Raw genomic sequence first — 26,493 nt, 5'->3', positions numbered from 1 at the left:
TATCTTAAATCTGTAAGAGAAAGGTGGATGTGAGTCTGATGTAATTTGGTTCCTATTTGAGTCTTTACCAAAGAAAGCTTGAGAATCTGCAGAAGGGATGGAGGGCAAAGGAAGCATGTGCTTCTCATTCTTCTTCCCAGTAAGCAGCATGTGGATAACGGGAGCCTCCATGTGAACTGGAACTGTTTGGGACCCATTCCAGTGACTTCACATGTTCTCCTGTCTTCTGTTTGAAAGCCAGTGCCAAAACAGAGACAGGAAGAATGCATGTGTGAGTAAAGGGTTAAACTCAGCAATGTGTGTGGATAAAGTCCCAGTGTATTTCCTATCTGATATATCAGATCTATTTTGAGGTTACTTATCAGTTGGTTATTGTGCTAATAATTGCCATTAAAATTAATACTACAGTTTGGGAATTAGGCAAACAGCTAACAAGTTTGCTTTTACACAGAGCTTTCCAAAAGCAATCTGGGTAACTTGTTTCTGGAATGCAGCTGTGTAAGTTTTCATTAACATCTTGCAGGTGGAGCCTAATTTTAGTTCAGCCTTGAGAAGGGGGAATTGTTTTCCTCACCATATGCGCAGCACCACAACAGCAGCAAAGCAGGTGGGGCTTTGCCAAGCACTTGTTTACTTTCTTGTTTTTTTATAAAATGGGTGATTCATATCGTTAATCATACAGTTGCTATTTGATTTTAACATGTCTTTAACAGAATAGTCTGGAGTACATTTGACCTGCAGTTACTCGAATGTGAAACAAAAGCAATGAAATGGAAAATGATAAGAAAATGAGCAATGAATCCTAAATATAGTGGAGGAGAAGCCAGTGAATGAAGTGAAGTAAAATTTAGAAATACATCTGTTTGGCTACAAAAGCATTTTAAAAAGCAACCTTCCAGATTTTGGTTTGGCAATTTGAAGTTGGCTCAGTTAGAAAGTTCCATATATATACATATATATGTGTGTGTGTGTGTATATATATATATTTTCTTTTTCTTTGCCATTGCAAGAAGGAAAGTATTATGGGAAGGAAGCTGTTGCTGGAAAGAGAGGAGATGAGGGGTCAGAAAAGACAACTGAGACGCATACACATTGTTTTCTCATGCAAGTTCTTCCCTGTCCTTTGAATCTCAGGGAATGGCTGGTAATCCGCTTAACTTTTAGGACTGAGGACAAAAATATTGTTAAGAATCAGAGAGTGATTAATGACAGTAATTTCTCTTTTCATTTGTTTAGGAACTATCTTAAGATTGACGTTAAGCTTCAAGGGCACAAACTCCATACCTCTGCTATGTTTCATCTGCTTCACTGCGGTGAACCTACTGTGTGTGTCCCTTTGGATGTGAGGCTAGTGTGGTCTGGCCATAACGTGGCTGCATGTCATCTGGCTTAAACAAGCGCCTTTGAATTCTTCTACCCTGTGGGGTGTGCATGAAAATTCCATTACCTCCACAGAGAGGGGGCAGCTCCATGTGCATATTTGCTTCTTTCAATTCAGTCTCTTGGAATGGATGGAATGTGTGATTACACTATATAGGAGTCTATTGTTCTGAACCTTAAAATAAACCTTTTCTTGAAAGCCCTCTTCTGGACCTTGAAGGTCACCATTCAAGGGCTTTGCCTTTATGGAAGTTCTTAACCTGGTATACAGGCTTGTCCATGAAAGTGCTTTAGAGTGTTCATGAAAAAGGGTTGTTTTGGGCCGGGCGCAGTGGCTCACGCCTGTAATCCCAGGACTCTGGGAGGCCGAGGCAGGTGGATCACCTGAGGTCAGGAGTTCGAGACCAGCCTGGCCAAAATGATGAAACCCCCGTCTCTACTAAAAATACAAAGATTAGCTGGGCATGGTGGCAGGCGCCTGTACTCCCAGATACTCAGGAGGCTGAGGTAGGAGAATCGCCTGAACCAGGGTGGTGGAGGTTGCACTAAGCCGAGATAGTGCCACTGCACTGCAGCCTGGGTGACAGAGTGAGACACTATCTCAAAAATAAAAAATAAATGAAGAAAAGAAAAAGGGTTGTTTTGTTTTCTGAATAGACACGAATGTGCATATTTATCAGGAAAGAGTCCATAGCTTTCTTTGGATTTCTAGAAGTATTTTTAAACCCCAAAATATTAAGCATTATTGCCTTATACAGAATGTTTTCAAATACTATTTTTTTCCATAAGTTATTGGGGTACAGGTGGTATTTGGTTACATGAGTAAGTTGTTTAGTGGTGATTTGTGAGATTTTGGTGCATCCATCAACCGAGCAGTATACACTGCACCATATTTGTAGTCTTTTATCCCTTGCCTCCCTCCCACTCTTCCCCCCAAATCTCCAAAGTCCATCATCATTGTTATGCCTTTGCATCCTCATAGCTTAGCTCCCACACATCAGTGAGAACATACGATGTTTGATTTTCCATTCCTGAGTTACTTCACTTAGGATAGTAGACTCCAATCTCATCCAGGCCACTGCAAATACTGTTAATTCATCCCTTTTATGGCTGTGTAGTATTCCATTACGTGTGTGTGTGTATGTATGTGTGTGTGTGTGTGTGTGTGTGTATATATATATATATATAGTGATCTATATCACAGTTTCTTTATCCTTTCATTGATTGATGGGCATTTGGGTTGGTTCCACGTTTTGCAATTGTGAATTGTGCTGCTATAAACACGCTTGTGCAAGTATCTTTTTTGAATAATGAGTTCTTTTTTTTTTTTCTTTTGAGATGGAGTCTTGCTCTGTCACCCAGGCTGGAGTGCAGTGGCACGATCTTGGCTCACTGCAACCTCCGCCTCCCAAGTTCAAGCGATTCTCCTGCCTCAGCCTCCTGAGTAGCTGCGATTACAGGTGCGCGTCACCATGCCCGGCTCATTTTTTTATTTTTAGTAGAGACGAGGTTTCACCATGTTGGTCAGGCTGGTCTCGAACTCCTGACCTTGTGATCCGCCTGCCTCAGCCTCCTGAAATGCTGTGATTACAGGCGTGAGCCACTGTGCCCGGCCGAATAATGACTTCTTTTCCTCTGGGTAGATAGTGGGATTGCTGGATCAAATGGTAGTTCTACTTTTAGTTCTTTAAGGCATCTGTTTTCCATAGTGGCTGTACTAGTTTACATTCCCACCAGCAGTGTAGAAGTGTTTCCTGATCACCTCATCCACACCAACATATACTGTTTTCTGATTTTTTTATTATGGCCATTCTTGTAGGAGTAAGGTGGTGTCACATTGTGGTTTTGATTTGCATTTCCCTGATTATTAGTGATGTTGAGCATTTTTTCTATGTTTGTTCACCGTTTGTGTATCTTCTGAGAATTGTCTATTCATGTCCTTAGCCTGCTTTTTGATGGGATGGTTTGTTTTTCTCTTAGTGATTTGTTTGAGTTCATTGTAGATTCTGGATATTAGTCATTTGTCAGACATACAGATTGTGAAGATTTTGTCCCACTCTGTGGGTTGTCTGTTTACTCTGTCAATTGTTCCTTTTGCTGTGCAAAAGCTCTTTAGTTGAATTAGGTCCCAGCTATTTAGCTTTGTCTTTATTGCATTTGCTTTTGAGTTCTTGGTCATTAAATCCTTGCCTAAGCTAATGTCTAGAAGGGTTTTTCCAATGTTACCTTCTAGAATTTTTATAGTTTCAGGTCTTAGGTTTAAGTCTTCAATCCACCTTGAGTTGATATTTGTATAAGGTGAGAGATGAGGATCCAGTTTCATTCTCCTACATGTGGCTAGTCAATTATCCCAGCACCATTTGTTGAAAAGGGTGTCCTTTCTCCCATTTTATGTTTTTGTTTGTTGAAGATCAGTTGGCTGTAAGTATTTCGGTTTGTTTCTGAGTTTCTATTTTGTTCCATTGGTCTATGTGCCTATTTTTATACCAGTACTATGCTGTTTGGGTAACTATGGCCTTATAGGATAGTTTGAAATCAGGTTGTGTGATGCCTCCTGATTTGTTCTTTTTGCTTAGTCTTGCTTTGGCTATGTGAGCTCTTTTTTGGTTCCATATGAATTTTAGAATTGTTTTTTCTAATTCTGTGAAGAATGATGGTGGTATTCTGATGGGGACTGCATTGAATTTGTACATTGCTTTTGGCAGTATGGTCATTTTCACAATATTGATTCTACCAATCTATGAGCATGGGATGTGTTTCCATTAGTTTGTGTCATCTATGATTTCTTTCAGCACTGTTTTATAGTTTTTCTTGTAGAGGTCTTTCGACTCCTTTGTTAGGTATATTCCTAAGTATTTTATTTTAAAAGAGGTTGAGTTCTCGATTTGATTCTCCACTTGGTTGCTGTTGGTGTATAGAAAAGCTACTGATTTGTGTGCATTAATCTTGTATCCGGAGACTTTGCTAAATTCTTTAATCAGTTCTAGGAGCTTTCTGGAGGAGTCTTTAGGGTTTTCAAGGTAAAGGATCATATTTTCAGCAAACAGTGACAATCTGACTTCCTCTTTACCGATTTGGATGCCCTTTATTTCTTTCTCTTGTCTGATTGCTCTGGCAAAGACTTCCAGTCCGATGTTGAAGAGGAGTGGTCAGAGTGGGCATCCCTGTCTTGTTCCCATTCTCACAGGGAATGCTTTCAACTTTTCCCCATCCAGTATTATGTTGGCTGTGGATTTGTCACAGATTGCTTTCATTATATTAAGGTATGTCCCTTGTATGCCGATTTTGCTGAGAGTTTTAATCATAAAGGGATGCAGGATTTTGTTGAATGCTTTTTCTGCATCTATTGTGATGATCATGTGATTTTTTTGTTTTTAATTATGTTTATGTGGCATATCACATTTATTGACTTGTATATGTTAAACCATCTGTGCATCCCTGGTATGAAACCCACTTGATCATGGTGGATTATCTTTTTTATATGTTGTTGGATTTGGTTAGCTAGTATTTTGTTAAGGATTTTAGCAACTATGTTCATCAAGGATATTGGTCTGTAGTTTTCTTTTTTGGTTGTGTCCTTTCCTGGTTTTGGTATTAGGGTTATGCTGGCTTCATAGAATGAGTTAGGGAGGGTTCCTTCTTTCTCTATCTTGTGGAATAGTGTCAAAAGGATTAATACCAATTATTCTTTGAATGTCTGGTAGAATTCTGCTGTGAATCTTTCTGATCTTGGACTTCTTGTGTTAGTAATTTTTTAATCACTATTTCAGTCTCGCTGCTTGTTATTGGTCTGTTCAGGGTATCTAATTCTTCCTGATTTAAGCTAGGAGGGTTGTATTTTTCCAGGAATTTATCCATCTCTTCTAGGTTTTCTAGTTTATGTGTGTAAAGGTGTTCATAGTAGCCTTGAATGATCTTTTGTATTTTGGTGGTGTCAGTTGTAATATCTCCTGTTTGATTTCTCAGTGAAGTTATTTGGATTTTCTCTCTTCTTAGTTAATCTTGCTAATGGTCTATCAATTTTATTTATCTTTTCAAAGAATCAGCTTTTTGTTTCATTTAACTTTTGTATTTTTTGTTTGTTTGTTTCAGTTTCATTTAATTCTGGTCTGATCTTGGTTATTTCCTTTCTTCTGCTGGCTTTGGGTTTGGTTTGTTATTTCTCTAGTCCCTTGAGGTGTGACCTTAGATTGTCTGTTTGTGCTCTTTCAGACTTCTTGATATACGCGTTCAGAGCTATGAAGTTTCCTCTTAGCACTGCCTTAGCTATATCCCAGAGGTTTTGATAAGTTGTATCATTATTGTCATTCAGTTTGAATAATTTTTAAATTTCCATCTTGATCATTTTTGACCCAGTGATCATTCAGGAGCAGATTATTTAATTTCCATGCATTTGCATGGTTTTGAAGATCTCTTATGGAGTTGATTTCCAGTTTCATTCCACTGTAGTCTAAAAGAGTGCTTGATATAATTTCAATTTTCTTAAATTTATTGAAGCTCATTTTATGGCCTATCATATGGTCTATCTTGGAGAAAGTTCCATGCGCTGTTGAATAGGATGTGTGTGTATTCTGTGGTTGTTGGATGAAATGTTCTGTATATATCTGTTAACTCCATTTGTTTCAAGGTATAGTTTAAATCCATTGTTTCTTTGTTGACTTTCTGTCTTGATGAACTGCTGTCTTGATGACCTGTCTAGTGCTGTTAGTGGAGTACTGAAGTCCCCCACTATTATTGTGTTGCTTTCTATCTCATTTCTTACATCTGTTAGTAATTGTTTTATAAATTTGGGAGCACTAGTATTAGGTGCATATATGTTTAGGATTGTGATATTTTCCTGTTGGACAAGGCCTTTCAGCATTATATAATGTCCCTCTTTGTCTCTTTTAACTGCTGTTGCTTTAAAGTTTGTTTTGTCTGATATAAGAATAGCTACCCCTGCTCACTTTTGGTGTCCATTTGCATGAAATGCCTTTTTCTACTCCTTTAAGTTTATGTAAGTCCTTAAGTGTTAGGTGAGTCTCCTGAAAGCATCAGATGGTTGGTGAGTTCTTATGATTCCGATCTTTCAAGTGGAGCATTTAGGCCATTTACATTCAATGTTAGTATTGAAATGTGAGGTATCGTTACATTCATTGTGCTCTTTGTTGCCTGTGTATTTTGTTTTTTTTTGTTTGTTTTTTGCTTTTGCTTTTTAGTTTATATTCTTGTTTTACAGGTCCTGTGTGACTTATGCTTTAAAGAAGAAACACATGAAAATGTGTTTCCAGGATTCCTTTCAAGGTTTAGAGCTCCTTTTAGCAGTTCTTGCAGTAGTGGCTTGGTAATGGCGAATTCTCTCAGCATTTGTTTATCTGAAAACAACTATATTTCCTTCATATATGATGCTTAGTTTTGCTGGATACAAAATTTTTGGCTGACATTTGTTTTGTTTAAGGAGGCTGAAGATTGGGCCCCCAATCCCTTCTAGCTTGTAGGGTTTCTGCTGAGATATCTGCTGTTAATCTGATAGGTTTTCCTTTATAGGTTACCTGATGCTCCTGTCTCACAGCTCTTAAGATTCTTTCCTTTGTCTTAACTTTGGATAATCTGATGACAATGTGCCTAGGTGAAGATCTTTTTGAAGTGAATTTCCCAGGTGTTCTTTATGCTTCTTGTATTTGGATGACTAGGTCTCTAGCTAGGCCAGGGCAGTTTTCCTCTATTATTCCCCCAAATATGTTTTCCAAGCTTTTCGAATTCTCTTCTTCCTCAGGAAAACCAATTATTCTTAGGTTTGGTTGTTTAACATAATCCCAGACTTCTTGGAGGCTTTGTTCATATTTTCTTATTCTTTTTTGTCTTTGTTGGGTTGGGTTAATTCAAAGACCTTGTCTTCGAACTCCAAATTTCTTTCTTCTACTTGTTCAATTCTATTGCTTGTACTTTCCAGAGCATTTCGTATTCCTAAAAGTGTCCAAAGTTTCCTGAATTTTTTATTGTTTTTTCTTTAAGCTATCTATTTCCTTGAATATTCCTCCCTTCACTTATTGTGTCATTGTTTGGATTTCCATTGTTTGGGCTTTGCCTTTCTCTGGTCCCTCCCTGATTAGCTTAATTACTAACCTCCTGAATTCTTTTTCAAGTAAATCAGGGATTTCTTCTTGTTTTGGATCCATTGCTGGTGAACTAGTGTGATTTTTGGGGGGTGTTGAAGAGCCTCGTTTTGTCGTATTACCAGGATTAGTATTCTGGTTCCTTCTCATTTGAGTAGGCTCTATCAGAGGGAAGGTCTAAGGCTGAAGGCTATTGTTCAGATTCTTTTTCCCACAGGGTGTTCCCTCGATGTAGTACTCTCCCTCTTTTCCTATAGATGTGGCTTGCTGTGAGCCAAACTGCAGTGACTTCTGGGTCTAGCCACCCAGCAAGTCTACCCAGCTCCGGGCTGGTACCGGGGATTGTCTGCACAGAGTCCTGTGATGTGAACCATCTATGGGTCTCTCAGCTGTGGAGAACAGGCATCCACCAGCACCTGTTCTGGTGGACATGGTGAAGGGTGAAATCTCAAATACTATTTTAATGTAACAAAGACACAGTAGTTTATTTGGCTAATGATTATAAATAAAGTGTAGCATTTGTCAGCTTTCCTCTTATAGTGAGTCTGCCTGACTTAGGAAAGTTTACACTTTAAGTTGGCCGAGATTCTTTCCCTAGGATATCATAAGTCTTTCCCTATCTCTGACCTATAGCCATGCTAAAAGAACACCTAAAAGAATATTAGATTTTCTAAAGATTTGTTCCTTTATTCGACATAGATCTGTTAAGCACCTGTTATATTTGAGGTACTTTTGGATTTCAGAAATATATGACTCAGTCTCTCTCCTTAAGAAGGACCCAAGCCTGTGGGAGAGACATTCAGCCAAGCAAAGAAACGCAACTAAATGGTCTATTTGTAAAAATGAAAAAAACATTTTGTGAGGCCTCAGATTTTTCACATCATATTTCACACTCTCATTCTGAGATGTAAATGAAAAGATTTTTTAAAATGACTGTGACCCTTTGGCAAGATGACAAGAACCACACCACACCCAAACCTGTTTGTTCTGCTGTCTTCGTCCACCCACCGGCGGATGTGGCTGCAGGGGGCTGTGTGGGTGACAGAATGCAGCGATGGAACTTTAGAATTGGCTCCCGTGAGTGGAATCGGGGGAAGGGTCATCAAAAGGCAGGAAGGAGCCAGTGTGTTTGAGACTGAGGCTAAGTAAGCATTTTGACTGATTTGCTGTTACAGATTCCCTAAAGCCTCATCAGATTGTGATTTTGCAACTCTCTTGAGCACAGTCCTAGTTTTCACAACACCCTCTCATTTTCACTGACCAGACCTAGTCTTTGGATGAGATCTCTCTCTCCCAATCTGGAACTCAGACGCTGTTACTATTTCTTCTATTCCCCAACATCTGAGGTGCTTCTCACTCAATCCCAAATTTTCCTTTGACCCCAACTTACTTACTCACAGGAGTAGGAGGACAAAGAGAAAGGGAAATAATTTGATGAGAAGCAGGGATTGACTACTTCCAATTCTTTTTCACTGTAACCCATACTGTCAACAGCAGATGACATCGATTTGATCTTCCCAGTATTATTTGTTCTTAGCTATATTCAGAATGTAAAATTTAGGGCCAGGCATAGTGGCTTACACCTGTAAGCCCAGCACTTCAGGAGGCCAAGGTGGGCAGATCACTTGAGGTCAGGAGTTTGAGACCAGCCTGGCCAACATAGCGAAACCCCATCTCTACTAAAAATACAAAAATTAGCCGGGCATGGTGGTGCATGCCTGTAGTCCCAGCTACTAGGGAGGCTGAGGCTGCTGGAGGATCACTTGAATCCGGGAGGTGGAGGTTGCGGTGAGCCGAGATCTCACCACTGCACTCCAGCCTGGGTGACAGAGTAAGACTGTCTCAAAAAAAGAAGACTGTAAAATTTAGTATCCAACTTCTATTCATCATTTAATCCGGGACTATCTTGGAGAGGATGAAATGAGGTTGAAGCCCTATTTCTAAAATGTAAAAGGGTTGTTTTGGCTATCTAAACAAAGGGCTCAGTGTTTTAATATTCCTAGTTAAAAATCACAGGATTGGCCACCTGCCTTACCTTTTTTCTAGTTTATTCATTTCTTTGTAAATTTTTCCTACTCTCCTTTCTAGGCAAACCTACACTTTTCCTGCTGAGCTTCCTAAAGTTATAGAGTAAAATGTCACCAACAGGAAGCATGTGATTCGTTTCACTCTTGCTGGTAGGTACATTCAGAATACGACTTCAACAGGTTTATTTCCCGTTTGTAATCTAAACCTTATTGGGCTGCCTGCAGTGGAAGCCTCAGCTACAGCTGCAGAAATAAAGTCTTTACAGAAGCACTTAAAGAAGACCTGGTTGTTCTGGTACTGCTTCTGAAGAAGTTCCAGTCAGCAGCAGGGGAAAATTTATGAGATTCACATGAGATTTTTGGTTTCTTAAAAGAGTACACATGCCACAGAGAATCTGAATACATTGCACGAAAATCGTACAGTCCTGTCAACCAGCACAAGCACATGTGCAGAAAACTTGAGAGGTCACTGTTTGGCAGGACCACACTAAAATCATCTGAGACAAATGAGATAAACCTGTTTAAAGGCTTAAAGTGAAAGAGATTCTGCAACTTCATCTGGGGAGGCCTGATAATATCTAATTGTTATCTTTAGTTCTGGGACCCATCTTTAGTAGTCATTGGTATCAGTTCTGCTTGTTTTTTTTTTTTTTAAGCCTATAAATTGGTTAAAGATAAAGCATTAACCAAAACCTCTGTAAGTACATGAGAATCTCTACTTCGTAGAAAAGAAATAATAATAACTTAAGAATACAGAGTATTTTGATTGCATATACCAATATGCTTGGGTAATATCTACTGTTAGTTTTCTTTTTAGGACTTTTTTTTTTTTTTTCGAGACGGAGTTTCGCTCTTGTTGCCCAGGCTGGAGTGCAATGGCACGATCTTGGCTCACTGCAACCTCTGCTTCCTGGGTTCAAGCGATTCTCCTGTCTCAGCCTCTCGAGTAGCTGGGATTACAGGCATGTGCCACTACACTCAGCTAATTTTGTATTTTTAATAGAGACGAGGTTTCTCCATGTTGGTCAGGCTGGTCTTGAGCTCCCAACCTCAGGTGATCCACCCACCTCAGCCTCCCAAAGTGCTGGGATTACAGGCATGAGCCACCATGCCCGGCCCTCTTTTTAGGACTTTTGATTATCAGGAGTTGTGTAGGCTGAGGTAAAATGGCATATATATGTGTGTGTGTGTGTGTGTGTGTGTATTTATATATGTATGTATGTATATAGATATATACACACATATATCTATATACACACACAAAGCTATTTTCATATACAGTATATATGATATATATACATGTACTTTCATATACAGTATATATGATACATATATATTCACACACATGCACAAATAAGCCATTTTCATATAGTATACAGAAAGCAATTTCTCCTCAGTATATATATGTGTATAAAATCAAATTAGGCTGGGAGTGGTGGCTCACACTTGTAATCCTAGCACTTTGGGAGGCCAAGGCGGGCAGATCACCTGAGGTCAGGGGTTCGAGACCAGCCTGGCCAACATGGCGAAACCCCATCTCTACTAAAAATACAAAACTTAGCTGCACTCCAGCCTGGGCAACAGAGTGAGAGATTCTGTCTCAAAAAAAAATAAATAAATCAAATTAAATAATGTGTTTTTAAAGTGTTTATACCCATCCTACTGCCAAGAGAAGATCCAATTACTCAAGTTGATTGAATTATGTGGGATAACAGAGATGCCAACCCATCTTGACCCGGCAGTGTTAAGCCAATTCCTTTGATATTAGGCCATTGTATGCTAAGCTCTTTTTTGAATTACTGTTAGAATAAAGTAAAAATAAAGACCAGGAAGAGCAAGCAAGACACAAGTAGGCTTGTGGGAAAAATGAGAATTGGTGACATTAATAGCAATAAAAATGATGCATAAATTGCTATAGCACATTGTAATTCTCTAAGTGTTTATCTAAAGATGATTTGATCTTTTTAATAATCTTTTGAAGAAGATTGAACAAGTATTATCAAGTCATTTTATAGAACAGAAAGTTAAATCAGGTGTTGTAGAGCAGCAATAGGCATTTTTTGCCAGTATAATATTTAATAAAACATTGAATTAGATGTCAATAGTTTAAAATTTGGAGATTTCACATAAAAACTCAGATATCTGACTTATCTAGAAAGTTGAAAGTTCTGGTACCACTGGATGACACTGGGCCAATATTCCCCTGACAACACATTAGCACTTCCTATTGTCTTATACCCACACTCCTCACTCATTAATCTTTACTAGCTTGGTCATTTTAGGCATTTGATTTTTGAACCCCTGGTGTAAAAGGATTTTCATACTGCCATGCCCTGAATTCATGACAGAGGTAGGCCTAGAGTGCAGGTCTGTGGCTTGTATTCTTTTACCATAAAATGTTTACATTGAACTGATGTATGGCTAACACATCCTTCTTTCCTCTCCTCCAAGAGCCTTCTGCTCCCCTGAACTTCTCACAATTGCCAATTGCCCAAAAGCTCATGCATTCCCATGTCCCCATACGCTTGATGCTGTTCCTCGTGCTTTTCATCCTGTCTACCTGCCACTCTCCCGTCTCCCAACTAAACCTTAGTCCTAGTGCTCCACTTAAAGTTCCCCTGCTCTCTGCAGCTGTCTCAGAGCCTATCTGCAACCTCCCTCCTCTCCCTCAACCATCATTTATTCAGACTCATCATTTGTTCAATAAATGTCAAATAAGAGAATGAAGAAGGGATACAGTCGTTTTAGGCTAATGCATTTGTCTGCACTGGATTTACTTTTTTCCCAAGGTCTGTGTTGGGTGACACATTATGACTTCCATGTCTGTTTAAACTATGGGTCAGATTACTTCACAATAAAGATTTTGAAGAGAATGGCATTGAGCCACATCTATCCCAGGGAATGTGGACAAAGTTTGGGCAACTTCTTTTTTGAGGTAGTTCAGCATGACACTGTGGATTCAGCATTTTAAACTCATTTATTTATCAAAAATGTTCCTTGCTTGGAACATGAGTTTCTTTACCACTTTAGTTTGGTAAACAGGGAAAACGTTAATTCAAAGTCCAGAGAAGGCACTACTCATTTTACCCCAGCAGGAGACAAATCAGTGGCTGGCAGGGGAAATTATATGTAGAAAAATGATGAAGAAAAGATATGGACTGGCCCGAGTTATTGATCCATCCCACAAACATTTTTTGATATTTGTTGTGTACCAGACACTGAGCTAGGCCCTGGAGGTAAGCAGACATGTAAATCCATAGGTGCAATGGATATTATGGGCATCTGTACATTATATGAGGGATACAGAGGAGACAACAATTAATTCTGCCCAATGAAATCAACAAAAGATACCTAAGTAAGTTGACCAGTTAGCTGAGTCCTAAGGGACACAAGTATATTTTGTACTCACTTTGAAGATTACATTAAAGACTTTAACATTAAAAATAAATTTGGAAAATGGATCTCTCCTTCCTAAGGGTATAGATCATATGAAAAACACTTGAGAATATAGTATGTGCATTGAAAAGAAGCGCCTAGAAGATGCAAAATAAATGAATAGGAATATACAGTCTCCAGATTCTACCTGAATTCAATCTTGGTTCAATTATTTGCTAGCAGTGTGATCTTGGAAAAGTTACTTAACTTCTTTGTGCCTCAGTTTTCTTCTCTGTTAAAATAGATAATGAAACTACTGATGTGGTTAGTTATAGATGAGATAATATATGTAAAATGTTTAGCACACTATCTGGTACATAGTAATAAAAAAAGTTAGTGATTAGCATTACTATAACATAATCTAGTATGAGCCCGTGCGCTATTTTTCTTTGAAATAGCCAGCATCAAAATAAGATCATATAATTCAAAGCACTTATTAATAAAAACTTAGATAATTAAAACAAAAGAAGAAATCTCAAACCTAATATGCCTTGCATCATTTATGTGTCAGTTTTGCATTTTATTCTCACTCATCTTAGATAATGAAATGAGACCAGGTCCCATAATTGCCCTTCTGTAACTAACTGTTCAGTTTCTTGAATTTTTCAGTGAGGATCGTCTTCCCATTGTAATGAATTACTGTAATGCTACGGTGCTGTGGCTTCCAGTACTGCATATTACCAGTGAGAACCATTCTCAGCAATAAATTAACTTTCTTTTTTTTTTTTTTTTTTTTTGAGACGGAGTTTTGCTCTTGTTGCCCAGGCTGGAGTGCAATGGCACGATCTCGGCTCACCGCAACCTCCGCCTCCCGGGTTCAAGCGATTCTCCTGCCTCAGCCCCCCGAGAAGCCGGGATTACAGGCACGCACCACCACGCCCGGCTAATTTTGTATTTTTAGTAGAGATGAGGTTTCTCCATGTTAGTCAGGCTGGTCTCGAACTCCCAACCTCAGGTGATCCGCCCACCTCGGCCTCCCAAAGTGCTGGGATTACAGGCGTGAGCCACTGCGCCTGGCCTAATAAATTAACTTTCAAACCTTGATGAACATCGTGAATCCTACATTTTCTTAAATTGTGAATCCTAAATAAGCACACACATACATATGTACATATATGCATCCCTTTTAATAGTATGTGTTATACTCTCCATTTGAATTGATTATTTTTATTGATACATATATTTATTTGACTAAGAACATTTTAGGAATATTGAAAATAATATCAATATTCTTCTGGAAGAGTCTCAAAAATCTTTTATTTCCTATTAATTCTTTGGTTATTCCTATAAAATTCAGATGAAACTGATTATTCAGTCTCTTCTAGATAGGGTAAAATCAACTTTCTGAAAATCTCTCACAAGTGGGGACTCGACAGTCTCTTGATAACATAACGTCCTTTCATTCTGTGCTTACCTACCAAAAATAATCTTAGGCTTTTCTATGTAATAAAAAGATATACAAATATATTAAAATTATTTTTAATAAATCATAAATATATTTATTTTAATAAATAATAATACTTTATTATTTTCTAATACCCACTCGCACTGGAATAGTAAAAATTACCAAATAGACACTATTTTCTTTTCTAAAGATATTTTTCATTTTACTAAATTGGGATCATTGACTATATTTACATCTGGAAGGAAAGGACGTTGCCTTATATTGCTATTTCTGTGTCACCCCTTGGATTGCCACACGGCTGAGGCAGCTATGTTTTGAGAATTGAGTGTGAGGCTGGGTATGGTGGCTCATGCCTATAATCCCAGCACTTTGGGGGCCAAGGTGGGTGGATCACTTGAGGTCAGGAGTTAAGAGACCAGCCTGGCCAATATGGCGCAACCCCATCTCTACTAAAAATGCAAAAATTAGCTGGGTGTGATGGTGCGTGCCAGTAATCCCAGCTACTTGGGAGGCTGAGGCAGGAGAATCGCTTGAACCTGGGAGGCGGAGGTTGCAGTGAGCCGAGAGATTATGCCACTACACTCCAGCCTGGGCAACAGAGTGAGACTCTTGTTTCAAAAAAAAAAAAAGAATTGAGTGTGAGCTCCTTGAAATTCCTCCCTGGCTGTATTCCTCTGTTGCGTTCTGGGCTTTCTGCCTTGTTCCTGGGCAGTATCTCACTTCCATTTTTCCCATTTCCAAGTCTTCTTTTGCAGACTGACACATTGTTTGTAATTTATTACAGAGAAATGTAGCTCGCTGTCTATCCAGTGCTGCTTACCAGACCACACCCAGAAGGACCTAGACTTTCTCAACTTGAGTGTCTACTCTAGATTTATCTAGTTGTTTTCCTCAACAAAAGAATTATTCATAAGTGATACATGTGTTGCTCCTCCCAAGAAGGCAAAAATAGTCATCTTTTTTCATTTTTACAAAACAGCATAGCAGAATTTTTTTTCCCTCTTAGCTATGTAGATTTTTTTTTTCAAAAATATGTTTACAGTGTGTTGTCCATGTAAAGCTTTATACAGAACAAGTCATTCTTTACTTCTAGTAACTCCCATCACAGGAAGTGAACCCCAAGAAGGTGAAGCAGATAGCTACATAAATAAATTCTAGTGTCTTCAGGAAAGAAAGAACTTCGGATGTGCTTGTGGAAACTCTGACAATTATGTTTGAGATATCATGGAGAATGGGGCAGAGGCAAGAATAGAGAGGAGTTGGCCAGGCACGGTGGCTCAAGCCTGTAATCCCAGCACTTTGGGAGGCTGAGGCGGGCGGATCACAGGGTCAGGAGATCGAGACCACCCTGGCTAACACGGTGAAACGCCGTTGCTACTAAAAATACAAAAAATTAGCCGGGTGTGGTGGTGGGCGCCTGTAGTCCCAGCTACTTGGGAGGCTGGGGCAGGAGAACGGCGTGAATCCGGGAGGCGGAGCTTGCAGTGAGCCAATATCACGCCACTGCACTCCAGCCTGGGCGACAGAGCGAGACTCCATCTCAAAAACAAAAACAAAAATAAAAACAAAAACAAAACAAAAAAGAATAGAGAGGAGTTGATGTTAACTCGATTTTACCAGAAATGAAAGATTCTGAGAACTCCAGAACTTCAGAACAAACCAATGAGTTTGATATCAGTCTCTAGCAAACTTTAGACAATTATTAAAATAAAAGTGAGCCTGCTGAAAAATGGCACTGACTATTAAGAATCAGCATGGGGTCCCTAAGAACAAAGCAGCCACAAGTAAACTAGTTTATGTTTTCTCTTCAAAAGAGAATATAACTGGATTTTTGCAAGTATTTTAATCAAAATGCTCATATGTTCCTAGAAGATAAGTTAGAGATACTTTAGAATATGGTTAGGAAGTTTCCAAAATGGCAGAATTATCTCTTTAAATGTGATTAAGAATGAACTTTGGAGTCAGACAGCCTTAGGGGTTCAAATTGAAGCCCTGTACCTTATCAACCATGAAAATTTTTGAAAGTTGCCTAAGCTTCCTGAACCATAATTCCCTAAACTATAATAAGGATTAAAATTATCTATGTCATAAGGATACTGTGTTTCTTGTGACATAATTTACATAAAGTGCTCTTTACACCTTATTAAATAAGTGCTCAATAAAAATGATAGGAGTTGTTTTATTCTCATTATCTAGGGTTGATTGATTGTTGCCAATCTGAAGAGAGGTCTCTGAGACATGCACTAGCACTTTTTTTGCCAATGATTTGAAGGAAAGCATGGAAGCCATAATAATGATATTGTCAGGCTCCTTGCCAGGCTGTGTGCTTTTTCAGGAAAGGGACCTGTCATCTTGCCCTCGGTATGATCATTGCCTGACCCATAGTAGCTGCTCAGATGTCTTTTAAAGAATGACACAAAATGAAATGTGGTAACCAAGACATTGGATAGCAAAATCAGGAATCCAAATATCCCAAATAATTAGAACAATGAGCCAGTACCAGAGATAAACTCTAGAATGGATGGAAAAAGTTGTAAGAGGTTTGATTCCACAGAATTGGGTATGAAAAAGATTTAGATGTTTTAGTTTTGTAAAAGTTCAAGCACTAAGAATAATAATGATGCCAACCTCTCCTCAGAGTGCATTTCCTGCCTCCACAAAATTCTAAATTATTAGAAACAGAGTCCAGAACAAGGCAGGCATCAGTACCCATGTATTTTGCATAATTAGACCACATTTCAAATAATGCATTCAGTTCTGACTGCCACATTTAGGAAAGGCATGGACAAACTGGAATCTCTCCAATATGGTGATAGGCATTAAAAGCCATATCATGTTATAATGATTAAAGGAATGTTCAGTCTGAAGAAAGAGGAGACGTAGAGAAAAATGATAGCCATTTTTCAAATAGTTGAATAACTTTCATGTGGAATGGGGATTAAATTTATCCTCAGAAGCTTTAGCAAAAGCTCATACCAAAGAATAGAAAATTCAGGAAGGTATTGGTCAAAAATAATCTCATTTAAAATGAAACTAGATTGTCTTAGAGGTAGTAATGTATTATCTTCAAAGTTATTTAATTTTAATTTACTTGGCCAATGATTACTGCTCACATGTATGTGCATACCATGTATACATCCTATATATGAAAGAAGCCTTCAAGAGTTTGCAGGTTAGTTGATTTGTATAATTTATAGTTTCCATATATGTAGTTATAAATGTACCTCTAAACATGTACTGAGCAAATATTTATTGAACTCATTACATGTCAATCTTGTGCTAGATGTGATGGGCAAGTTGAAGCAAAGGCAATATTTTGTAAGAAATTTTTGCTTGGGCGAGATATTGGATGAAACTTTGGTATTTGAGACCAAATCAATCTAAAAATAGCACAGTTTGCTTGATTTAAATGTCTTTAAGGAATCAAGGGGTCTGAGAAAATTAAAATCCCACCTCTAGAGTACAGTACATTGACAAAATGGGTTGAAATTACAAGTCAAATGCATGACCTTTCCATCTATTTAGCCCTATATTTTTTATACTTTGTTTTGATCATGTTATACTTGCATGACAAATAATACATATAATTTTGGCATGTTTCTAAAATCTTGTCTTGCTTCTTCAATACCTGAATTCCATTTACATACATGACTATAAAGAGATAATGTAGCCAACCAACTTTTTTTTAATACCACAATCAACAATAAAATAAATTAACTGTCTACTGCTCCTTAGGGAGCTAAAATGATTTCCTTTCCTTAATAAGTTTACAGAATGCTTCTCCTATTATCCTTTTCTTTTTAGAAGAAGTAAAAGGATCATAACTAACACATGTATTTGATTTGCTATCAGAAAATTTAAAAGCAAAATGTACAACATACAACGTACACAGCGGTGTTCATTTTGATTGTTCGAGGAACTCTGATTTTATTTTCTTCCTCTGCCTTTTGTTTTGCAAACAGTTGCTTTAGAAAAGGTGAAAATACAGTCATTCTCTATGTTTAAATAAAGCTATCTTTTTAAGGCAGGAACAGAAAAAGAGCCCATTTTTGCTAAATGGTTAGATTTAATTAGAAGAGGGTGATTCTAAAAAGGAAACAAACAGAAAGCTGTAGAACAGCCCAGTCCTGCTCACTGCAGCCCAATCCTGATTCAGCAAATAGGTATTTGCCAGTAGCAATGAGCATTGTGTACTACAATGACGGTGCTGCTTAACTCGATACTGTTCCCACACGTCAGTTAGCCGGGCCCAGTGCGTGGGTAAATCATGAAGTCACTGGGTACTTGAGCAAAATATTGAAAGCAATGGAGGTTATGAGGGTTTAGAGACAGGTGGAACTGGCTACCTGATCACAGCCACGCCCAACTTTTAAGATGTACCTGGCAACAAAATTCATGCCAATATGACACCTGTCTGCTTAGGAAATTCTTGACGAAACACAGAAGGGCAGGCTTGGGATCTTAATAGTGTTGAGACTGTGATTTCCCCAGGAGCCTCTCTGGAAAAGGCTCAATACTCTTTTCTCACTTGTTTGCCAGTTGGAATTTGAAGGGAGCTTGATCACTGTGTTCTATGTGGATCCAGCATTACAACTGATAAGGTAAGGGCAATTATATCTCTTTGTTTGATCATTAAAGTCAGAGTATAAAGAAATCTCCTACTACTCCATCTTCCCTTTCAAATGTAGATTACTAGGGCAATCTTGCCAGTGTATTTCAGGATCTTGAACTTGAGGGATAGAATTGTCTGGTGCCTGCTCTAAAAAGAGATAGCCAGCCCCTGCAATAGCTGTCGGTACAGTTTCTGGCTAATGAAATGCAGAGCAATGAGGAAGATGGTGAGCTGTGCTTGTGTGGTAACGGATGATTTCAGAGGAAAATGTCAAAGCAGCTCATCTCCGGAGGCCCTACACGATGATGTTTTAGTAGCCACCTTTATTCAGAGATTTAAATTTATGAAAAGAGAATCATAATGACATCTTAATTGCTCTGAAGATGTCTTTTCAAAAGAATTGTCACAGGAACATTTCCTTCAGAGGAATGGAGAAACCAAAGGAGATGGCTTTATTGGGAAGAGTTGAGGAAAGCCTTCTGTCCTAGAAGTTAACATTTACGGATCTCTCTGGCAAATAATAGTCTCCATTTCAAGTCCATTATGTTTGATGAGGATTCAAAAAGTCTTAATCGAATCTAGCAGTCATTGCTGCTTCTTTCTTTCCTAATCTCCCTGATTTTGAATGATAAGATCTTTATCTCTTAAAATAAAATATCACTTGTTAAAGCCTTTTCAAAATTAAGACTAAAACCATCACAACTAATTGTTTCTTGGCATCAAATAAACAAATTTTTAAAGTTTGATGAATTGTTTGTAAGCTCTAATCAAGTGGGTGGTGTCATAAAAGAGGGGAGGGAACCCACTGAAACAATATATGTAATTTGTTTGCATTAGTATTTGAGATAATTACAAAGCAAGTGTTCAAAAGCTGTTCTTTATACTCCAGAAGGGGCAAAGATAGGAGAGGAAAAGCATAAGAACACCCAGCCATTGTCAGCTGCTCTCTAAAATATTGCCGGATTCACAGTTGTCGAACATTAGCACTACTAAGAATGCCGGGGACAGAGTGTCACGTTGAATGTAGAGTGATGACTTCATACGAAGGCAAAGCTGAGGATATGACCAGTTTGCAGTCACAGAAAAATCAGCTTTAATTAATTTGAGTGCCAGCTCTGTGTATAATTACACAGCATGGGAGTTTGCATGCAAATGCAGAAATGCTGATTGTTCAAATACTTGCACTTGCTCATTAATACGTTGGGACTAAGCAGGGCTGGCAAGCAGACAGGGTACGGCACACACGGTGCCTGCAGGCTAATTTGTATTATACTGTAGTTAGCAAACAGATTTCAGATGTTTCTCCTTTCTTTAAATAATAAGCACAAAAATATGTATGTCATTTTCATCGGTGGCATACCTTGTTTTCTTTTTGATTAAAAATGTTTTTGGTTTCTGAAAAAGTGTTGAGGGTACATTAAACATTACTAGAACACTGATTTATAACCACTGATGCCAGGTCTGGGATATTTCTATTTGACATTTCATGTAATTGTCCGAACTGATCATATTTCATAATTAGTGAAACTATATTCAAACAATATAAGTTTATGATTAAATCCTATGGAGGAACAAAGGGAGAGACACAGCTGTATTGCCTACTTGTCTGTCGAATCTAGTATCTTGTAGTCAGCATTGGCTAGGTCCAGAAGCTTCAGCAGAACTGATTTCTTTGTGAAAGTACCTAATCCTAAAATGTCCTGCGGTGAGATTTTCCACTGAATCTTTTCAGAGATCAGCTTCAACCAAATTCCCAACTACCTTGACAACACCCTAGGGGAAAAAGTCTGCCTAAATCACTACACCAGGAACATCTGATAATTTATTAAGGAAATGGTATAAAAAAAATAAGGAATTTGCCCAAGTTCCCCAAATCTGGTACTACTATCAATGCTGTCTGTTTTCTTGCCAACATTTCAATGCATTTCAGTTCTGCAAATATTTATGGAGCGCCCATTTCTGTTAGACACTGCAAAGCAGAGGATGTACTATAGTAAGTCAGATAGATAGAGTCTCTGCATTGGCTATCTCTTTTCTCCCAGGAATTGTCTCAGGAAGCAACCTAACTCAGTTCCCTGGGACATACATGTTTTTAGCAGTCATTACCTTGGGGGAAAGCCCACATTACAGAAACTTGAATCTATGGCCTTCCATAAATACAGTTTTCATGGTCCTGGGAGCCTGACTTGCTCTCTGATATTCTTTCAACCCTATTCTTGTGTAAGATGAAGGAAGCTACCTCTGTCTTGAGGGTTGAATGGAAATTTAAAGGATATGTGAAAGAGTCTATCAGGCAAGCCCAAAAGTTTTATAAGAATATATTGAAGAGGAAGGCTGTCATACCTTTCCCTGAAAGCCTATATCTGTAAGAATAGTCATTTCTCAAGGAAAAAAGGTGAACACAACATGTAGGTGGATATGGGGCACTTTACACCATTGGGTCTGACCAAAAGTAGGCAGGCATCTACCTATGTGTTTTCAATATGACCAGCTGAGGAACACCAGCTAGACAGCATCACCCCTTCTTTCTAAAAACTCTGCCAATGTACAAGTACAAAGATGGAAGGTGACAATAAAAACACTCATACATACCACCTAAGCTTCCACTTCACTTTCAGAGTAGTCATAACCTTCTCATGCTACATATCACAAATATGCAAGAAGGAAGAAGAAAATCAAGGATGCTGAAAGAACTCCAGGGTATCTTCATGATGTACAACACAGTAATTTAAGAACAGTGGTTTTCAGAGAATAACTATGAATTGCAAGTACCCTGAGCTCAAACAACTTTTCCTTATAGCTCTGTCATGGTCAGACACACGTGATTAGGAAACAAAACAAAAAAAGAAAGAAAAAGAAATTTCCAAAATAGGTATGAATTAAGAAAACACCATCTTGCTGGGACCAAAATATTAAAAAATGTTTGTTATGTGGATTACTGGTATCTTTACCAAGGAGAGTTAAAAAACATCTTAGGGGCTTTTGCCTATAAGAAATGCATTCTAATGGGGTTATGGTAATATATGAAAGGAACCACATTCACAGATGATGCAAGTAATTTCATGAAGCTACTAAGGGATAGGAAAGAAAGATAATACATTTGTAAAGAAGAAAGTAGGGAATTTGTTCTGGAACTAGAAAGTTTTCAGGAAACCTGAGAAAACTCTTGCTACAGAGATGAAGAAAGCATGTAACCCAGTGTAGAAGCACAACACACTGGGGTAGTTCAGGATGGTCAACTGCGCTGATTAATACAGCGTGAGAACCATAGAAGGAATGAAAGCAGCTAGTGAGTCAGCAATGATTAGGTCAACAAGAACTGTTTCCTTAGATTTGTGGGCCGAAATACGTATTCCACAGATGACATATTTCAAGGGCATGAGAAGAATGAAGGGGAGAATAATTGAAGATAGCAAATGTGAGGAATCTGTACCCAGAAAGTGAAGTGGGAGAAGTAAGCAAGAAAAGTTTTAGGCAAGTGGAGATTTGACCATGTTTGTAGAAGGGAAGAAATTAGTGGAGCAGGGGCAATTGGAGTTGTTAGGGGAAATGTGTGATTAATGGAACAGGAGTTGGGGAGAATCCAGGTAGTTATGCTAGCTAGAGAGTTTTTGTTTTCTGTTGTTGTTGTTGTTGTCTTATTCCAAGAGAGAAGGACAGGAAAAGAGGATGGTGTCAGGAAATCTGAGGTGGAGGCGAGGAAAGTTATGAGAGTATGTGCCAGATGCCTTTGGTCTGGTGTGGACACTGCTGAGATCATCTCCTGGGAAAGTAAGTATAGGAAAGGGTGGAAATGACACAGAGATAAAAACAACTTTATTCTCATACTGAAGAAAAGGAAGAGCAAAATAATGTAAAACAATTTACAATGAAAATGGGTAAAAAAATGTAAGGAGAATGAAGAAATGGAAACTGGTTATTGTAAAGTTTCACTTAAACATTAACTTGTGCCAAGGTTAAATGAGTAGTGAGTCTGGACTTAGGATTACCTAACAGTCTCTAAGTTTACATTTTCCAATATCAGCACACCAAAAGTAATGGGTTTTTTTGTTTGTTGTCTGTTTGTTTTATTTTTAGTTTAGTGCTCTTGTATTCTACACTAAGGAAGGAAGTGTGGGGCAGATATCTGCATATGAAGTAAAGGAGGCCAATAAGACACAAAAGAGCTTAGTCTTTAAGGAAAAACCCATCACCTCTCTGGGGCTACTCCTTCCCCCTGCTCATCTTTGGCCTTGCTGGTAACAGTAAATGGATTTATTTAACTACATGAGACAAGCCTGTATGGGGATGCTTAGGCCTCCCTTCATCATTGTACTTCCCCTCTTACACAACCCAGATTTCTGTTGGCTCATACTACCTGGGTGAAACACCAAATTCAGGGCAGCCATCTCCTAAAAACCAGTTAAATCTAATACCTGTGCATTACTTGGCAAAAAGAGAAGGCCCTAAAAGTCTGACTGTCTGCTTAATGCGTCTGGAATTACCATTAGCATTTAGGATAGGTGCATTCTTAGGCTTAGCTGGCTAGTCCGGTTTTCCTGCCTGAAGACAGAGCATAGCACATCAGCCACTAAGTGGCTGCCAGTGGACACAGGGCATCCCCTGGGAGCGGCGGGTCTGGATATGGTCTAACAGGGGCGCTGAGCATTGAGATTCCTGGAGAGACTGGTGGTAGTGGTACATGGATGTCTGGGCCTTGAAGGACCAGATAGTAATCAGTAGGAAAAGGAACAACACAAAAATGGTCTCGGAATACTTCCAGCCTGCCATTTGCTGCTGCTTCCAATTTCCTTCTTCTTTGGTCCTCTTTCTCTGCTTTCCTCTTCCCCACCTTTCCCAGATCCCAAGTCTAAGGGTCTTGTTGACCAGATAAAACAATTTGTAACATGTAGCAAATAGAGAATGTTGAAGATTTTTAAACAAAGGAATGAAACTCACCTTAATTCAAAACCAAAGATTTCTTGAGGAGCTACTTTATGTCAGGCACTGGAGTGTATGTGGGAGATATGAAGATAAACATATCAGGCCTTTTAGTTAAGGAATTCATCATCTATTGGAAAGACAAAACTGTTAAACTCAAATACTGGATGACATAGGGGTACTGAAGAGAGGAAAAGAGGATGATGACAGAAAAAGACACTTCTGCAGAAAAAGAAAAATACTGGCAAAGCAAATGTCTGAAGCAAATGCATGTAGATATGGGAATGCACATAAACATGAACAAAACTGTGGTTTTTTTTTTTTTTAATTTTATTTATTTATTTATTTATTGAGACAGAGTCCCGCTGTGCCGCCCAGGCTGGAATGCAGTGGTGCGATCTCGGCTCACTGCAACCTCCACCCCTCGTGTTCAAGCAATTCTCTGCCTCATCCTCCCAAGTAGCTAGGATTACAGGTACCCGCCACCATGCCCCGCTAATTTTTGTATTTTTAGTATTGGCCAGGCTGGTCTTGAACTCCTGACCTTGTGATCTACCCGCCTTGGCCTCCCAAGGTGCTGGGATTACAGGCGTGAGCCACCACGCCTAGCCCTGTGTATTATTTTTCTGGCAGCAATGTATAATGTTGTTTGGATGCAGAAAAGCCTACTGGTGTACATCACCATGCCAGGCTAATTTTTGTGTTTTTAGCGGAGACAGGGTTTCACCATGTTGGCCAGACTGGTCTCGAACCCCTGACCTCAGGTGATCTGCCCATCTCTGCCTCCCAAAGTGCTGGGATTACAGGCGTGAGCCACCGTGCCCTGCTGGGAGCGGCTCTTAAATGGCAAAATTCCTGTAGCCAGGTCAGCCTGTGAAAGAACAGCAGGAAGCCAGCCTATAGAAAAGAGGTGATGGGCTGGGCGTGGTGGCTCACACCTATAATCCCAGCACTTTGGGAGGCTGAGATGGGAGGATCTCTTGAGGCCAGGAGTTTGAGACCGGCCTAGCCAACAGCAAGATTCCATCTCTATAAAAAATTTAAAAGGTTAGATAAGCATGGCGGGGTAGTCTCAGATATTCAGGAGGCCAAAGCAGGAGGATATCTTGAGCCCAGGAGTTAGAGATTGCAGTGAGCTGTGATCATGTGAGCTATATGCACTCCGGCGTAAGAGACAGAGCAAGACCCTGTCTTTAAAAACAAAAATTTTGGGGCCAGGTGTGGTGGCTCATGCCTGTAATCCCAGCACTTTGGGAGGCCGAGGCGGGCGGATCACGAGGTCGAGAGATCAAGACCATCCTGGCCAACATAGTCTCTACTAAAAGTACAAAAATTAGCTGGGCGTGGTGGTGCACGCCTATAGTCCCAGCTACTTGGGAGGCTGAGGCAGGGGAATCACTTGAACCAGGGAGGTAGAGATTGCAGTGAGCAGAGATCACGTCTCTGCACTCCAGCCTGGTGACAGAATAAGACTCCGTTTCAAAAAAATAATAATAAAAATAAAAACAAAAAATTAAAAAATTTTTTCTAAAAAGGGATGGAAAAGAGGATATAAATGGTCAAGATACCTTAGAGGAGAAATGGACAGGGTTTTGCGTATTATTGCAGAGAGAGACAGAAAAGCTGTCATACTTGACTTTAAGGTTTCAAACCTTGGTGATGACATTTTGGAAAAAATAGGAAACATAGGAGGGGATGTAAATGTGAGAGGGAAGATATCAAATCCAATTTGGACGTAATGAGTGTTTTAGGTGCCAGAGCCTGTCTTTCCAGGGAAGAGCAGTGTGCAGGTGGAAACCTGTATTTAGCACTGAGGAGACGCAGGGCTAACAGCAGAGCTGTGGGCATCCTCTGCAGACAGGACCCAAAGCATAGGTGAGATTGTCAACGAAAAGAGAGAACAGGTGAGAAAAGGGCTAAGGATCACATACACGTAGAATGCAAAGAGGAAAGAGACAGAAGTTGCAGTCACACAGTTAAAAAGAAAACTGAGAATGTCCCAAGAAAGGAAGAAAGGGTGGAGAGTTTCTGGAAGCAAGGCCTGATCAGGCAACAAGGAGGAGACACAGACAAGGAAGATGGAATATGAGAACATTAGCTGTCACAATGACTTAGCCATGGATGACTTTCAGGAGAGAAATTTCATGAAAAGATTTCTCTTCATAGGAAGAGAAGTCATAAGCTGGGTGATAAGGGCTTACCAAATGGCTCTAATGTATTTTAATATTGAAACAAAAGCAAAGCATTAAGCTTTCTAGGGGTTTAGCCCTAAATTGGAGGAACAGAAGATAAGAAATAGGGACTACCTCAAAGGGTAAGGAAAGTAGTACAAATTCAACTTGGTCTGCTGCGCTATTTTACCCAACCAGAGGCCTGTTGTAATCCTGGTTTCTCTCAAGCTGTTACTTCCCATCCTCAAGTGAAGGTGGGTGGCAGTTAATGGGGAAAGACTTGATGACTAAGGTTAATTATCAGAAAGAAAAATTACAGTGTACAATTATCTGGGGGAAAAAAAGGATGACTAAGGCCATAAATCACAATCAGGCTCTTCCTACAATTCATGCTTAGGAATTAAAGGAATTTTCCCCTAAGAATATCATCTCCACTCCACCCACTGTT

At 39.1% G+C, this 26,493-nt stretch overlaps 1 protein-coding gene and 1 pseudogene across 1 annotated transcript in view; both read left to right on the top strand.

Annotated features, from left to right (window-relative positions):
- Positions 1-26,493, top strand: part of ADGRL2 (adhesion G protein-coupled receptor L2) — a 693,508-nt gene that overhangs the window by 379,111 nt on the left and 287,904 nt on the right. The gene's annotated exons all lie outside the window — the stretch shown is intronic.
- LOC100596719 overlaps positions 8,427-26,493 on the top strand; it is a 112,650-nt pseudogene continuing 94,583 nt past the window's right edge.

Source organism: Nomascus leucogenys, chromosome 12, assembly GCF_006542625.1.
Source record: "Nomascus leucogenys isolate Asia chromosome 12, Asia_NLE_v1, whole genome shotgun sequence".
NCBI lineage: Eukaryota > Metazoa > Chordata > Mammalia > Primates > Hylobatidae > Nomascus > Nomascus leucogenys.
This window is presented reverse-complemented; position numbering and strand designations above follow the sequence as displayed.